The sequence below is a fragment of the Trichosurus vulpecula genome, chromosome 4 (assembly GCF_011100635.1).
Source record: "Trichosurus vulpecula isolate mTriVul1 chromosome 4, mTriVul1.pri, whole genome shotgun sequence".
Lineage (NCBI taxonomy): Eukaryota > Metazoa > Chordata > Mammalia > Diprotodontia > Phalangeridae > Trichosurus > Trichosurus vulpecula.
In genome coordinates this window covers 104339300-104356205 of record NC_050576.1, presented here as the reverse complement: position 1 = coordinate 104356205, position 16906 = coordinate 104339300, and positions in this window count along the sequence as shown.

Sequence of the window (16906 nt, the reverse complement as noted above, 5' to 3'; positions counted from 1 at the left end):
AGAAGAAGAGGTCTAAAGTGAAAGAAAGGATGTTCATTGTTGAGTGGGCATTCCAGAGGGGGATGGTAGGAATATCTGGAGTGGAACTTTAAGAGGAGGGATAGGTTTGAGATGAATGAGAACGAGGGGTTTGACATCTAGAATTTGGGAGGAAGGTTTATTTTTCTGCCGTCAGAGACTAAATATCACCGGTGTGATGGGAGTTTTCTAGGCATTGGAGGAATGGATTCAGGAAGATTATAAATGGATTCAAGGATTAAGATGGATGATTATGAAGTTCAAGGTTGCCCACTGGCCCTGGTCTCCAGGTTGTCATAGTCCTCAACATCTCTGCCTCACAGAGGTAAGATAGTCTTCGTCCTCAAAGAGCTTCCATTCTACTAGGGGGGATACGCCATGTTCAAAGATAAATAAATATAGGATATATGCAAAAGGAGTGGACAGTGATGGTGGGAGGCAACAACAACTGAGGAAATCCAGACAGGGCCTCTTAAAGGAGCTGGCACTCAGGCTGAGCCTTAAAGGGAACTAGGGTTCTAAGAGGCAGAGAGAGAGACAGAGAGACAGAGAGACAGAGACAGAGACATACAGAGAGAGAGAGAGAGAGAGAGAGAGAGAGAGAGAGAGAGAGATTGAGAGATCAGAAGTGAAACACTAGAATGGGGTGGAGAGGGGTGGTATATCAGGAAAGGCCTTGTGCAGAAGGTGAGAATTGAACTGAGTCTTGAAGGAAGCCAGGAGGTAGAGGTAAGAAGGGAGAACATCTAGGCATGAGGGACAGCTAGGGTAAAGGCAAAGATTGGGAAAACAGAATATCATGTAAGAGAAACTTCAAGGTTAATAGTGTCTCTGGTTCATAGAGTATACAGAAGGCAGGAACACGTAGGAAGCCTGGGAAGGCAGCAAGGAGCCAAATTGTGAAGGGCTTCAAAAGCCCAACAGAGGATTGTATGGATTGATCCTAGAGGAAATAAGGAGCCACCGAAGTTTACTGAGCAGGGGATATCTCTATATCCATCACTTTGGAAGCCAAGTGGAAGATGGATTTAAGCAGGGAGAACCTTGAAGCAGAGAGACCAACCAGAAGACCATTGCAATAGTTCAACGTGAGCCTATCAGAGCCTTACCAGGTGGTGGCTGACCAAGTACAGAGAATACGTATATACCACAGATGTTGTGAAGCTAAAAGCAAGATGACAACAGACTGTATATGTGAAATGAGTTTGAGAAAGGAGTCGAGGATAACACTGAGGTTGTGAGTGTGGGGACCAAGAGGATGGTGGCACTGATGACAGTAATAGGGACATTAGGAAGACAGAAGTATTTGGGGAAAATATAATAAGTTCTGTGTTAGACATACCGAGTTTGAGATATCCACGTTACATCCAATTTGAGATGTCCAAGAGGCAATCGGTGGTGTGAGACTAGAGCATAAGAGAGAGAGGTTAGGACTGACCCTCTAGATCTGTGAATCATCTGCATAGAGGTAATAATTGAACCCGTGAGAACTGATCAGATCACAAAGTGAGATATCATGGAGGGAGAAGAGAAGATGGCCCGGGACAGAGCCTTAATGTACACCCAGAACAATTGCTCCTGACCTGGGTAAAGACCCAACAATAGTCTTCCAAGAACCAGGAGAGAGCAGTTTACTGAAAGCTTAGAGAGGAGAGAGTATGCAAAAGAGGGTGACTGACCGTGTCAAAGACTGCCGTTAGATTGGGAGATGAAGAGATCGTTGGTAGCTTTGGAGAGAGCAGTTTCAGTTGAATGATGAGGTTGGAAGCCAGATTGCAGAGAGTGCAAAAGAGAGTGAGAGAAAAGAAAATGGAGACAGTCAGAGTAGACGAACTTTTCCAAGGATCTTAGCCAGGAAGAGGAAGAGATATAGAATGAATGCTAGAGGATAGGTTTTGGAACTTGGTTTCGTGTGTGTGTCTGTGTCTGTGTATGTGTCTCTGTGTGTGTGTGTGTGTGTGTGTGTGTGTGTGTGTGTGTGTTTTAAGGATGGAGTAGATAGGACCTGGTGTGAGTTGTTTTCAGTCTCATCCAACTCCTCGTGACCCCATTTGGGGTTTTCTTGACAAAGATCCTGGAGTGGCTTGCTATTTCTTTCTCCGGCTCATTTTACGTATGAGGAACTGAAGCAAACGGTTAAATAACTAGCCCAGGGTCACACAGCTAGTAAATATATGAGGCTAGATTCGATCTCACGAAAGTGAGTTTTCCTGACTCTAGGACTGGCACTCTATCTACTGTGCCACCTAGCTGCCCCTCTGGTATGAGCAGCAATTCTGCTTTTCAGGTAACTTCCCTCTGCCTCAACTTGTCATCTCTGTACCTTCCCACTCCCCACCCTATCCCGCCCCCACCCCCACTCCCACCTGAGCTGACAAAATATCTGGGAACTCTAGGCTATGTAGTCCAGAGAGTGGCCTTTCTCAGTCACTGCCTAAACCAATTTTTATTGGAAAGACCATAAATTTACTTTTCTTCCCTAACCTCCCTTCCTATAGCACTTTCCCTTTCCCATAAAGACAGTGTCAGTAAATACAAAGTTCTCTGTTCCCCTTTCCTTAGCTCCAAGACACAATCCAATGAAGAGAAGCAAGGCAAAGGTGAAGGAATTTATCTTACTTCCTCTCCCTAATTTCCTGGCTTCTTTGTCTTCACCTGCTGGCTGGCTGGGCTACCAGGGAAGGAGATGGAACCCGGGAATGTCAGTAGGAGATGGGACTAAAACCCTGGGCTGGAACTGTCAGTTTCTCATCAGCAGAGCATGTTAAACCTTTAAGAGCACCTAAAGTTAACTTAGTATCTATACCTCTACTTTTACAGTTGAGGAAGCTGAGACCTAATTAAAACCCTGAACCCAGAGGCAGAGGGCTCCCTCTTAAAGTTGCCAGCCAGCTCTGAGGCACAGCTAGAATCCAGGAGTTTGGTCTTGCCTTCCTAGTTACTTACTTAAGCCTGAGCGGCTTCTCCTAACTGTCAGAAATGTGTCTGCTCCGTGCATGCTTAATTGGCTTCATTACGCAGTCCCTGGGGCTGACTGCAGGCCCATCACGACCCCTTCTGTCCTTCACAGGGAATGTGCCAGACTGGGTTGCTAAGGCAGCGACGCACTGAACTTACACAATAGAGATGGGTAAGAGGACTGGGGGTGGTTTTCAGGTTGACATTTTGCAGATGCTCAGTTCTCCTTTGCGGGAAAAGACAAGAAAACAAGGCTGAGAGTCCTGGCTAGTTCCACAGGGGTCAAGAAGACAGCAGTATCCAGTTTTCTTTCCCGTTGGAAAAGCAGGTGGCAGGATTGAGGGAGTGGAATATGTAATGTCTCTTCCAGATCCCAACTGTTTTCTTATTTGTCAGATCTCATCTGCTTCCCAAAAGACTCAACCAGGCATTTGGCTGCCCAGTCCCTTAGCAGCAACCTGGAGGGGTGAGGATTAGGACAAGACGGTCATTAGTGGAGTATGTCTGAAGGAACAGAGTCGTCTTCCTGCAGGGGGTCAGTCCAGCCTGCCCTTAGAATAACTTTTGGAGGAGTTCACAGTCGCTCCCCTTGGAATAGTTTTTGAGGAGTTCAAAGTAGTCAGTCCCCAAGAGTTGATAATATGTGTCATCAGAACATGGTTCTGAAGTCAGAATACCTGAATTCAAATCCTTTCTCTGATACTACCATTGTAATGAGAGAGAACATCTCCCTGTGCCTCAGTTTACTCATCTGAAAAAATGAGGTGATTCCATTTGATGACCTCTGATGCTCCTATGATTAGGTGATGCAGTGCATAGAGCACTGGTCCTAGAGTCAGGAAGACCAGAGTTCGAACCCAATCTTAGGCACTTACTAGCCATGTGATCTTGGGCAAGTCACATTACCTCTTATCTGCTTCAACTTCCTCACCTATAACATGGAGTTAATCATAGTACCTACCTTTTGAATTGATTTGATACTACTACCTTGATTTGAGGATCAAATGAGATAGAGTGCTTAACAAGTGCCTGGCACATAGTAGGTGCCATATGATTCGTGTTATCTTATTTCCTTCGTGTTATCCATTGAGATCGATCAATCCATCTGTCTACCTACCTACCTACCTAGTAAACAACTTTCCTCAAACGAGATGAGCAACAAATGCCAGACTCACGTTAAATCCTATAATATCATAGAACTACAGGATTAGACACCGTGTAGGAACTTGGACACCATAGTCACTGGGCAGCTTTCATGGGGTTTTGATCACTGCTACACCCTCATGGCTTCCCCTCCCCACAAAAGTGCAGAAAGTAGAGCCTAACCAATAGGCCACAGGACAAATACCCCACAGCCTTCAGAGAGAGTATCCTGCCTTAACTCTTTCCCATCCTCAGTTGGACCATTCTCAAGGAAGCTTTTAGGGACCCTGCTTTTAGAACTCAGCAATGTCGAACCCCTGAAGCTTTCCATAATGCCTCTGGTGCAGCCTGAGGTACAGGAAGATCGGTTTCTCTGTTAGCCATCTCAGGCAGGGACTGTTAGCTTATTGGGAGGGGAGGGCCGGAATGAGTGACTTCCCATGAGGCTGTTGACTTATAGTCCTGCAATTTTGTTGGTCCAGCTAGCCATGGAAAGGTCTCTTTGAAAAGTGGAATTCAAATTGGTTAGCTAAACAAACATGGCAACTTTTTCCTTTCCTCTGTGCCCGGGCCAGTGCTAAAAGGTGTTCCAGGATGCTGACCCAACCCCAGCAAAGGCAGGGAACAAATGAGGATCAGTTCTCACCTGCCGGATGCCTGTGTTCCCTGGGGAGAGGGTAAGCTGAACAAGGGGCTGGAGGAGGAAACATCGGTGGGAGAGAGTGGAATATGCAATGTCTCTTTCTGGGCTAGAAATGCAATCTCTCATCAGCATCCTGTACATAGAATCCTAAAACCACAGAATGTCAGAATCAGAAAGGACCTGAGAAAATCTAATTCACTCCACTCATTGGAAAGACAAGAAAATTAAGTCACACACGAATAAATAGCAGGTCTTGGATTCGAGTCCAAGTTTTCCATATCTTTTGACCTCCGATCCATTGCTCTTTCCACTACATATTAGGCCAGACCCCTCATTTTAGGGTTGAGGAAACAGAGACCCAGAAAGGGCAAATGAGGTGGCATGCTGTGAGGGTGCACAGACACATCCTCTTCCTCCCAAAGGTTCATGGCCCATATGGTCGAGAGGTTCATATATTCCAGAGCAAAGGTGTGCCAACAGCAAAATGAGATAATAGATGCAATAATATGAGATAGAATGAGTCAATGGATGCTCTTTAAGGAGTTAGATAAATATGACCTATTCTTATTATTATTATTTTTGGTAATAACTTTGTTATTATTATTCCTAATAATAACAAAGAAAAACCTCAAACATGCACAGATGGACAAAAAGGAGCTCATATATACAAGTCAGGAGCCAGTACATTTTAGGCATGGGAGGCAAGACAGTGTAAAAGAGAAAACAAAATCAGAATCAAAAGACTCAATTTCTCATCCTATCTCTGCCACTAATTAACTGAGTGACCTTGAGGAAATCACTAGATTGTCTCTGCATCTCATTTCTCTCATCTATAAAACAAAAGGTTGGATCTGGCATTTTTAAATTAGAGTTTATTTTCTACATGTATATGATTTCCTCCTGATGAAATGTACACTTGAGGACAAGGATAGTTTCATTTTTGTCTCTGCGTCCCCAGTTCCTAGCATAGCACCTGGCACACAGTGGGTGCTTAATAAATGTTTATTGAATCGGGCTAAGCAACTGATTCCTAAAGTTCTTTCCAGATTTAACATTCTATTGAGTCTAATTTTGCAAGACCTTCTGTCATGTGTGCATAGTATGGTGTTGTGTTGGACCTTGGGTAGAGGGAGCTACAGAGAGGATTACAGTCTCAAATCATTACCACGGGACAAGCCTTTCTTGGCCTCAAGTTTCAGTCCATCTTTCAGGCTCTCCACCCCACTCCATCCCAAGACTTAGACTGGACTGGGAAGTCATGAGGTTATCTGGGTGAAAAAAAAAATCTCCTTTCTCCAGAAGGATCCCAAGCCCATCCCATTCTCCCTTCCTGGATCTGGAGGTCATTTTCCATACTCTTGCAGTTGAGAGAGCCAAGATTCATAAAGGGCCCAAATCACAAAGTAATAAAGGCAAGATCAGAACCCAGGTCGGTCCCCTCGTACTCCAGGGTGCCGTCTTAGCAAGGACCACAGTACATAGAACATAGACTGCTCCTCTTTGTTTGGCTTGCTCCTTTCTATCGAGCCTACTTCCCTTAAAACCTTCTGTCCAGCTCTTCTGTCCCAGCCCCATTTGGCATCAGGAATGAAGAAAAGCAAGAGCCAAGAGGCAGAGGTCAGTAGGCGGGATGTGTAGAGGCAGTCCCTTAAGTCTCTCTTCCCTTGAGTAGAAAGATTTCCCTTCGATGGCGGAGCCAAGGTTCTTCTCACCTCTTCAGCCGCCTCGGCCAACATGAGAAAACACTCAACTGGCCAACTGGTCCTGACGTTTACAGAACTGTAAAAGCCAGGAGTGGTGGTTGCTTTTCTTTACAGAGCGGTGAAGCCACAGACTTTTAACAAGAGAAGAGGAAGGAGGGAGGGCAGAGCTGAAAGATGGGATCATGGACTGGTTAAAGAAACAAAACCATGATCATGAAGGCTGAAAAAAGCTCCCTTCATCGGGGCTAGGGTTGCTCCGTAAAGCTCATCAAATGGATCAATGGATCCTAGAAGATAAAATGTCAGATCTGCAATCTAGTAGGGATTTAGAGTAGATAGCTATAATAGGTAGGTAGGTAGGTAGATAGATAGATAGACAGACAGACAGACAGACAGACAAATAGATAGATAGATAGATAGATAGATAGATAGATAGATAGATAGATAGATAGATAGATGGATGGATAGGGATGAATCGACAACACAATATATAGCTAGAAAGATGATAGATGATGGGAATGGATAGAGAGAAATGACAAATGATAGATGGATAGATAGAAATAGATAAAGATAGATGATAGCAATAAATAGAAATAGAGATAGATAGTTTATTAAGTGTTTATTAACATGCCAATAGTCGGGCTAAGCATTAGGGATGAAAAATACAAGCAAAAAAAAAAAAGATAATCCCTCAAAAAAGATAAGCTCCCTCAAGGAGCTTATATTCTACTGGGAGGAAGATAATCCATTAAGGGGAGAGAAAAGCAGGGAGGGAAGTGGGGAGGAAAGAGAATACTTTCCAGGGGAGAAAGACTTCGGTCAAGAAGGCAGAAAAGTCTGGAGAGTGAAAAGTGGAGCCGAGAGTGAAGTGAGCATGATCTGGGTACCTCATAAAATGATAATCCAGTCCAGTGACTCACCAATCAGAAGAGAGGGCTGCAGAGTAAAGCCATCTCCAGGGAGAGGAGACTGGAGAAGAAAAGTGGAGGAGACGTCTGCAAAGTGAGGAGTGGAGCCTGGAGTGATATGTCGGAAAGCACTTTGGCCCTGGAGTCAGAAGGTTTTGTTTTTTTGTTTTGTTGTTGAGTCATTTCAGTCATGTCCCACTCTTCATGACCACATTTGGGGTTTTCTTGGCAAAGATAATGGAGTGGTTTGCCATTTCCTCCTCCAATTCACTTTATAGATGAGGAAACTGAGGCAATCAGGGTTAAGGGACTTACCCAGGGTCACAAAGCTAGTAAGTGTCTGAGGCCGTAATTAAACTCAGGTCTCCATGATTCCAGACCCCGAACTCTTATCTACAGAGCCATTTGGAATCAGAACACCTGGCTTCAAATCCTGCCTCTGATCCTTACTACCTTTATGACCCTGAAATTATTTACACTCCTTAGGTCTCAGGTCCTCATCTTTGACTGGACAGACAGCCTCTGAGGTCACTCATCATTCGAAGTCTTTCATCCTTTGACTCTCAGAGGTCATCTAGTCCAACAACTTCACTTCATAGGTGAAGGAACGGGTCTAGAGAAATGAAGTGACTAGCTAAATGTACCTTAATCCCTCTCTCTGGGACTCAGTATTCACATGTAATATAGGGGCATTGGATTAGATGATTCCTAAGATCCCTTCCATTTCTGACATTTTATGAGTATGATTCTATGAAATCTTTTCTATCAAAATCAGTCTTTTTAAGCACCCAACGCCGCTCTGTGATCTTGAGCAAATTGCTTCAAATTTCTGAATCTCAGTGGGGGAAAACACCAGATTTTGAGTTAGACTGCATTTGGATCCTGGCTCTCCAATGTATTTCCTATGTGAGCAAGTGACTTTTCCCTTCTGGGGATCCATTTCTCATCTATGAAATGAGAGAATCGAACTGGATGTTCTTTAAAATTCCCTTCCAGCTCTAAATTCTATGACTCTTGCCCCACTTGACTCCTCCATCAGTTATGCATAACAGAATTTGACAGAGAAGGACCAAGTGGACCCAGAGAGAAAATGTGTAGGATTAAACAGCAGGCTACAGTCAAGAGTTTGAATCCTAGGTCTTTTGCTTTGTGGAATGACCCCCATTAAGTCACTTAACTCCTGAGCCTTTGTGCTCCCCTTCTAGAACAAATGGGAAGGTAAACTAGTTCTCGACAGCCAGAGGGAGCTAGCCCTGATACTGATGTGAAATCTTCGGTCAGAGTAGCAGATCGGAAGAGACAGACTGATGTAGGCACAGGGAAGCCCTCTAGGTTATGGGCGTCCCTGAGCTAACAGCCATAACCGAGGTTCACTGTGGTTGAGCTGCAAAGCAGAATAGAGTGCCTGAGGGAGAAAAAGTGCTTATAGGGGTGTGACAGCCCAGCTGCCTGTCAGTTATAATCACCACAAGCCACAACTTTATTCCAGCACTAAAGGCTAGTTCTGAAAGACTATGGTAGGAGTCAGGAGACTGGAGAGGATTGGGTTGGGGCTCAAATCCCTGCATCTTCTACCCTGGCCAAAGCAATGGGACACAGGTCCATGAGTTTGGGGTGGGGGTCTACACTGGGGGAGTCTACACTGGAGCAGCAGTATCTGATGCTCTGAGGTCCTTGGCTCTGCCACTTGGCAGCTATGAGACTTTGGGCAATTTACTTCAGCTTTTGAAATTCAGTTTCCTTACTTGTAAAAGGATAGTAAAGTCCCTTCCACCCATAACATTCTCTGGTTGTAAAAAAGGTTTCTGCTTGGGTGAGGGAGGTGACTATAGCTCTGTCTGGGCACTATTCCACCCCACTCGACCCTCAAGAAGCTTACACTCAGGACTTATAAAGAAGTTTACACACACATGTAAAGATTATCATTTAAGAGAATATCAACAGCTAAGAGGATCAGGAGGGGAGACAGTGCCCAGACAAAGCTGTAGTACTGTAGAAAATTCTCTTAGGCTTAATTTCACTGAACCTCAGTTTCATCGTCTGAAAAATGGGGATTATGCCTGAGGGAAGCATCCACCACCTCAGATTCCCTCAGAACTGCCTAAAAAAGGTGTCGAGATAGATCAGTCACCCAACTTCACTCTTTATTGAAAAGAAGACTGCAGTCATTTGTCTTTTTATACATAGAGTCAAATTCATTCACCTGTTCAACATGGAAAGAAACAGTCACGGAATCAGAATTGGAAAGGACCTCAGTGACCATCTAATTCAACTTCTACAGTCCAGATTACATAACTTCTTTTAAAGCTCAACTTCAGTAGCATTCCTGATGGGGATCCACTCCTGACGCCCTAATTGTTAGCGCTAATTTGTGTGTGTGTGTGCGTGTGCGTGTGCATGTGTGTGTATGTATGTCTCTGTGTGTGTGTGTGTGTGTGTGTGTGTGTGTGTGTGTGTGTGTGTGTGGAGAGAGAGAGAGAGACAGATGGATAGGTGATAGACAGTTGTTCATTTGCTTCAGTCATGTCCAATTCCTTGGGACCCCATTTGGGGTTTTCTTGGCAAAGATACTAAAGTGGTTTGCCATTTCCTTCTCCAGCTCATTTTACATATGAAGAACTGAGGCAGACAGGGTTAAGTGACTTGCCCAGGGTCACACAGCTAGTAAATATCTGAGGACAGATTTAAACTAGGAAAGATGAGCCTTACTGACTCCAGGCCTGACACGCTATCTATTGTGCACTTAGCAATATGTGTATATGTAAATACGTATAGGTATCTGTATTACATATATGTGTATATACATGCATGTATGTATGTGGATATACAAATGAGCACTACTTGAATGCAACAAAATTTATTTAGCACCTACTAATATTTACAAATACATGTATGAGTTTGTTTTTATAGTGTTTTATATGTAGTTGTTAGTGCTAATTTATATATAATTATATTCTCTAATATATAATATATTTATATATAGTTGTTGGCATGAATTTATAAATATATAAATTCTATTTCTGTATAAAATATGACTATGTGTAATATGCACAATAAAATACACATAAATATGTTTTATATGGCAATATTATTTATATTTATAAATTAGTGCTAACAACTATATATAACATACAATATATACAACTACATATAAATATATATAAAACAGCCTCATATATATACACATATGTAAATATTAGTAGGGCAGTTAAGTAGTTCAGTGGCTAGAGTGCGAGTCTTGAGTCAGGAAGACTCATCTTCCTGAGTTCAAATACTCAGATACTTATTAGCTATGTGACCCCAGATAGGTCACTTAACCCTATTTGCCTCAGTTTCCTCATCTGTAAAATGACCTGGAAAAGGAAATGGCAAAAACTACTCCAGTATCTCTGCAAATAAAATCCCAGATAGGGTCACGATGAGTCAGTCATGACTGAACAATAACAAATATCAGGAGGTGCTAAAAATAATTTTACTGGATTGGATTAAAATCTGACAGATACGCGGAATGTGTGCATGAAGTCTCTCTTCTCTCCGATGCATCTTATTCAGTTGCTGAAGTGATATTCTCAAAGTATGGGACTGATCATGTCACTCTCTGACTAAATACACTCTCGTGGCTCCCTAGTGTTTCTAGAACCAATTATACACTTCTCTGGCATTTAAAGGTCTTCACAAAGTGGCCTCCAGCTGCCTTTCCAGGCTTAATATATACATTATTTATATCCCTGAACTCTTCAGTCCAGCAAATGTGGTCCTCTTGCCACTTCTCATACCCAACATTCCATCTCCTATCTCCCCACCTCTGCTGTCCTCCATACCTGGAACGTATACACTTCGTCCCCACCTCTGGCTCTGAGGATTGCTAGTTTCTGTCCAAGCTCAGCTCAAGCCTCGGCTTCCCTCCTATCTCTCCAGTCTCTCTTTACTCTTGCTACAGCAGCCTCCTCACCCTGAAAGTCCACTCCACCCTTGGATGTCTCACACCTGAAGACGTTCTGCCCCTGTGGCTCCTTCCTCTGACTGGTCGATTCCTCTCAGAACCTCCATTTTAGGAAAGTGCCCAGACCAGCCATGCCTTCATTCCTTTCTGGGCTGCACTCCTGACTCTGGATTTTCTTCAACATTTCAACCCCTGCCTTTTATTTTCTCTGTGCCCCACCCCCAACGTTTTCAGCATCCTTTTGTGGGCGGACTTCCCCATTAGAATGTAAGCATCCCGAGGGTAAGAGACTATGTATGGTGCCTAGCACTTAATAAATGCTTGTTAATTTTATTTGACCCTCTAGTCTTCCCTTTTGCCAGTTTTTTGTGTCCCCTGCTCCCATCATTAGTTTCTATGTACTTTGGTTTTGTGTACATGTCTCCCCTGACAGCATTTAACCTACTGTGGAGCAGGGATTCTTGGTTTTGTCTTTATATCTTTATCCCCCAGAAGAGGGCCCACCCAGTAGGCATTTATTAAAATTATTTGGTCAATTGAGTAATAGGAGATAACTTTGACTGACTCGGTCAGTTCCCTTCAAATACAGTACAATTAGGAGGCACCATGAATCAAGGGCTGTCCTTGGAGTCAGACATGAGTTCAAAACACTCCTAGATTCAGAGTCCCACTCCCTGGCTTTGAATTCTGTAATCCAGGCAAGTCGTTCACCCTCTCTCAACCTCAATTTCTTGCCCATGAAGCAGCGTCTTCACCAGAGGTTGTCGTGGGGATCAGAAGGGATAATAATAAAGCACTTTCCTGACCTTAAAGTGCTCTATATTAAATGCCAGCTGTTGCTGTTGTTCCTCCGGATGGGAGTGTATACCGCAAGGTCAAAGACCAGGATTCATCTAGTCTTTGTATCCCCCCCCCCCATACCCCCAGCGCTTAGCATAGTGCTGCACACGCAGTAAGTTCTTAATAATCATTTAACTGAATCACTAACCTTTATATAATGCCCTAAGGTCTATATGGTCAATAACTCTGTGTAACACATGGTACAGGCATTGTTATTCCCAATTTACAGATGAGAAAACCAAGGATCATAGATTTAGACACAGGGGCACCTTAGAGGGTATCTACCTCAACCCTCTTACTTTACAAAGAAGGAAATTGAGTAGTTAAATGCCTTTCCTGAGGTTACACAGGTAGTCAATAGTGGAGTCATAATTCAAAGCCCTATAACTCCAAATCCAGTGGGTTTTTTTTTTCTATAGTATCATGATGGAAGCTCAAAGTAATTTGCCCACAGTCATATAACTAGCAATTATGAGGCCTGAGACCCAAACCCAAGTCATAGAAGCATAGAGTGAGATACCTGAGAGGTCATCTAATTCAATCCCTTAATTTTGCCCGTATCCAGGTAGGGCTTCCAATGGGGCTATGCGTGCTCACTTGCACAACAAATACACTAGCCTCCACCTTTCATTACTACTGGATTAAAGTTAAGTTTCTCTCTAGATTCCAAAGCAGTCTGGGGCAGGAATAGGGTCAGAGATAAATAAAATTGCAGAAATTCCCTCTCCAGTTGGCTAGTCACCATCTCGGCAAGGTAAATCACCTTTCCCTTCCTTTGAAGTTAGATTCTCTCTCAGTCTCAAACTTAGCACTTACTGACTTTTATTTAAAATAATTCTAAATGACCATTTAGAATAATTTTAATATTTGCCTATCAGCATTCCTGCCCCAAGTCTCCATGGTCACATTCCTAGTGGAAAAGTTACACACAGATGATGAAACTGAGGAACAGAGAGATGTAGTGTATTCACTATATTTACTTTCGTAGTGAGTAAGCTCTGTGCTCGTTGTCCCAGAGGGATGTCTGTTACATTTCCTCCTCAGGATTCTAGAGGTACCCTGAGGGATTTGCTGGTGTCTTTTATCTAATTCCTTGAGGGCTTGAGCCCCCACTGGTTTGCCACTAATAGATACCTAGCACCCCAATTCCATTTAACCACTTAAGATAGATTAGGTTTTACAAAGAGATAATTAATTAGAAGATAAAGAAAGAATAAGATTACAAATATTTTCTCCAGCACCTTAGGGGTACACTTTCTCCAGTCTCACTTTAGTCTCTAGGGAGAGTTGGTTCAAATTTAGCTCAGTTTCTACATAACATTGGTTCACATCCAAATGCCAGATGAGTCCTTGTCTCAGTTATTGCTGGGCTGGGTCCTAGAGGTTTCTCCTTGCTCCTCAGGGCATTGATTGCTGAGCCTTGTGTAAAATCCACCAGGATGCCTGGGTGCTGTCAGTGAAGGAGTCAAACTAAGAGTGGAGCAACCAAGACAAAAATGTTCAAGGATCGGGTTGCTAGTCCGTTTTGAATGCCTCAGCAGCCAATCAAAAAGCCTCCCATTCACTGGGTGGTTACCCGACCAGAACCAATTAAAGAATGTCTATGCATACTCTAACGTCTCTCCAGGAGACTTCTGTTACATATCATCACCACTCCCTGGAAAGGAGACCCTCAAGGCTCTTCCACACTTTGAGAGAATAGTCCCTATCACTCTTTAATACCAATTTAAATAGCGAAACGATTTAATAGCGAAATGATTTAATACGTAGGTGTACTATGTATCAGGCACTATGCTAAGTGCTTTACAATTATTATCTCATTTGATCCTCTCAACAACCCTGGAAGGCAGGTGCTGCTATTATCCTCGCTTTACGGTGGAGGAAACTGAGGCAGAGGTGAAGTGATTTGCCCAGAATCACACAGCCAAGTGTTGTTCAATAGTTTTGTGATCCCATTTGGGGTTTTCTTGATGAAGAACGGAATGGTTTGCCATTTCCTTCTCCAGCTCATTTTACAGATGAGGAAACTGAGGCAAACAGGGTTAAGTGACTTGGTCAGGATCACACAGCCAATCGTCTGAGGCTGTATTTGAACTCAGGTCTTCCTGACTCCATGTCCATCACTCTCTCCACTGCACCACCGAGCTGCACCAAAGCAACATTAGAATAGAACAACAGGCTACAATATGAATTATATCAGAAGGGATGAAATTATTCTCCCCACCCACTTCTCGTTATTCAGAAGGGGAATGGGAAGTGAAGTGATTGGACAGACAAAGGGAGATTACCCATATGGCTTCTAGGGGAGCAGAGGAGGAAGGAGGAGGTGTGGGCTCTTCTTCAGTCCTCTCACCATGGGCAGGGGTGGGGGGGGCGGTGTTGGTTTATTCTGCTTCAGTTTGCTAGCATGAATGCTGCCCACTTCTCACTGCCTCCACGCACACCCCTCAGGGCTACTTGCTTTCTCTGCAGTCACAGGGGCAATGCTCAGGACCCCTCACTACCTTCCTCTTCCCTGATGGCTCAGGAGGACACCATCACATAGGAAACTATCATAACTACGGTTCTTTTGTCTGCCTCTCCATGTGGCTTCCCTTTGTCTTAGCTTTATGGCTTCTCAGTGGAAGGAAGTTCTCTCAAGGTCAAAAGCCTCAGAAAGTTGGGGAAACTCTGGATAACACCTGCATATCACCATTACCGCCCTGTGTCTCCACAGCAATGGTCCTGGGGAGGATTTACAGACAGATGAAGAAATTGAGGATGCTAGAGATGAGGTGACCTGACCAGTCCATCATGAACCAGGTAGTAAATAGCCGAGCCAGATTTAAACCCAGACTCCCTGGCTCCAGATCCAGCCTCTTGCCACTGCCCCACAGATCTTCTGGCTCCAAGAGTTCACTGTTCTTTCAAGTATATCACACTGCCCTAGGCAGTAGTCCTATGTACCCACTACAGGTAACACACTGCCTGCCTACGCTGTAGGCAACAATCTAGATGTACCCACTCTCCAGATTAACACTCATCCTACCACAGTCTACATAGCAAGCTTCTAATTTGCCAGCCCATCCCAGGTCGTAGGGTATTATCAGCAAATGCAATGATTGCCTATTCGTATTCAGTCTTTCCACACATAGCAATCAATACTCATTACAACACATAGGAAGGAAACCCCCGGGAGACAATAGTGAACAGCGAAGCAGCAGGGAGTAGGAGGGCTGCGGAGGCAGCTGGGTATAAAAGAATGTGTGGCTGCTCTTTGTATTTAGCTAATTAATAATGAACCAGGCTTTCTTGGTGCTTCTCATCCCCTGATCTCTAAGCACTTAAGAGGTGTGTGTGTGTTTGTTTGTTTTTCATCTTAAGGGCTACTAGAGGGAGAGAGAGAGGGAGAAAGAGTCAGAGGCTTGGCTGGGAGTTGGAGAATGAAAGATACATGAACTAGTTTTATGGCCGCTGACGGCCAACGAGGAGACATGTCCAGGGACTATATAAGACTCTTGCCTGTTTTTTTTCTGCTTGAACAATTCTTGGATGTGCTGATGTCACATAGAACCCAAATGTCCCAAACTGAACATACTACATTTGTGTACTTCATTAATTGGGTAATGCATATTATGACCTCCTAAATGAACTTCAAGTGTTGTTGCAGCCACAAAAAATTTCATCATTCTGCCCTCAATCTGCTGCCGGGTTCCTCTGAACACAGCCAGAGTCGTCCTTAGAAAACAGACACAAATGGATCTCTGTTTGACAGGCCCTCCCAAAGCTTATGCTTTGCTGCACAGCCTTGGAGAATCAAGAGTTACTGTGAAATATGGAAATAGGACCTATGTGGAGGAAACTATCATAAGCCTTCTTAACTCTCTCTTCTCAACTTGCCTATTTCTGTTGATGAAAAAGTCCATCATCCACCCAATCACCCAGGCTCCAAGCCTTGGAGCATCCTTGGACTGTTCTAGTTCCCTCACCTCACCCCCCAAAATCAAGTCTATTGTTTCTACCTCTGCAATAGCTCTCCCCTGGTTCTCCTTCTCCACTTTCACATAGCCACCTCTTCCTACTTAAGGCCCTTCTCATTTCTCATCTGGAGTATTGTAATAACTTTCTAGCTGGTTTCCCAACATGAAGTGTCCCCTCTCCAACCCACACTTCACATAGCTATCAAATAATCTTTTCTATTATTGCAAGAATCTATGATGCACCTCTGCTCCCCTCCCTATTGCCTATAGGATAAAATATAAATAGTTTAGCCATCATTTAAGGTAATTCTATACTTTGGCTTCAGTCTACCTCTCCAGCTTCACTCAATTCCTCTTTACACATTTTGTTTCAGATAATTCACATCCCCCAACTTCATTCTGCCACCCCAGCTCAAATCCTGAATCTGTCAATTAGCACTTGTGTGACCTCAAGGAAGTTGATTAACCCCTGTGAGCCTGAATTGTCTCTTATAAAATGAGAGTACTGGGCTAGGAGTCCTATAAATTCCTTTTCAGATATAAATCTATATTCCTTTAATCAGAAAAATAAAGCCCTCTCCCAGCAACGTGTTTTTGCCTATATCATCCTCCATCCCTGGAGCAGTCTCCCTACTTGTTAAACATATCTCTCTACTTGCTAAAATCTTTCCTTTCTTTACAAGGCTCATACTACCCAATAGTCAAGAAGTGTCCTGGTTCACTGAGAATATGTCTGTGATTATAAACCGGATGAATAAAGCCTATCTAGAGGACTCACCCAGGCAAATCCC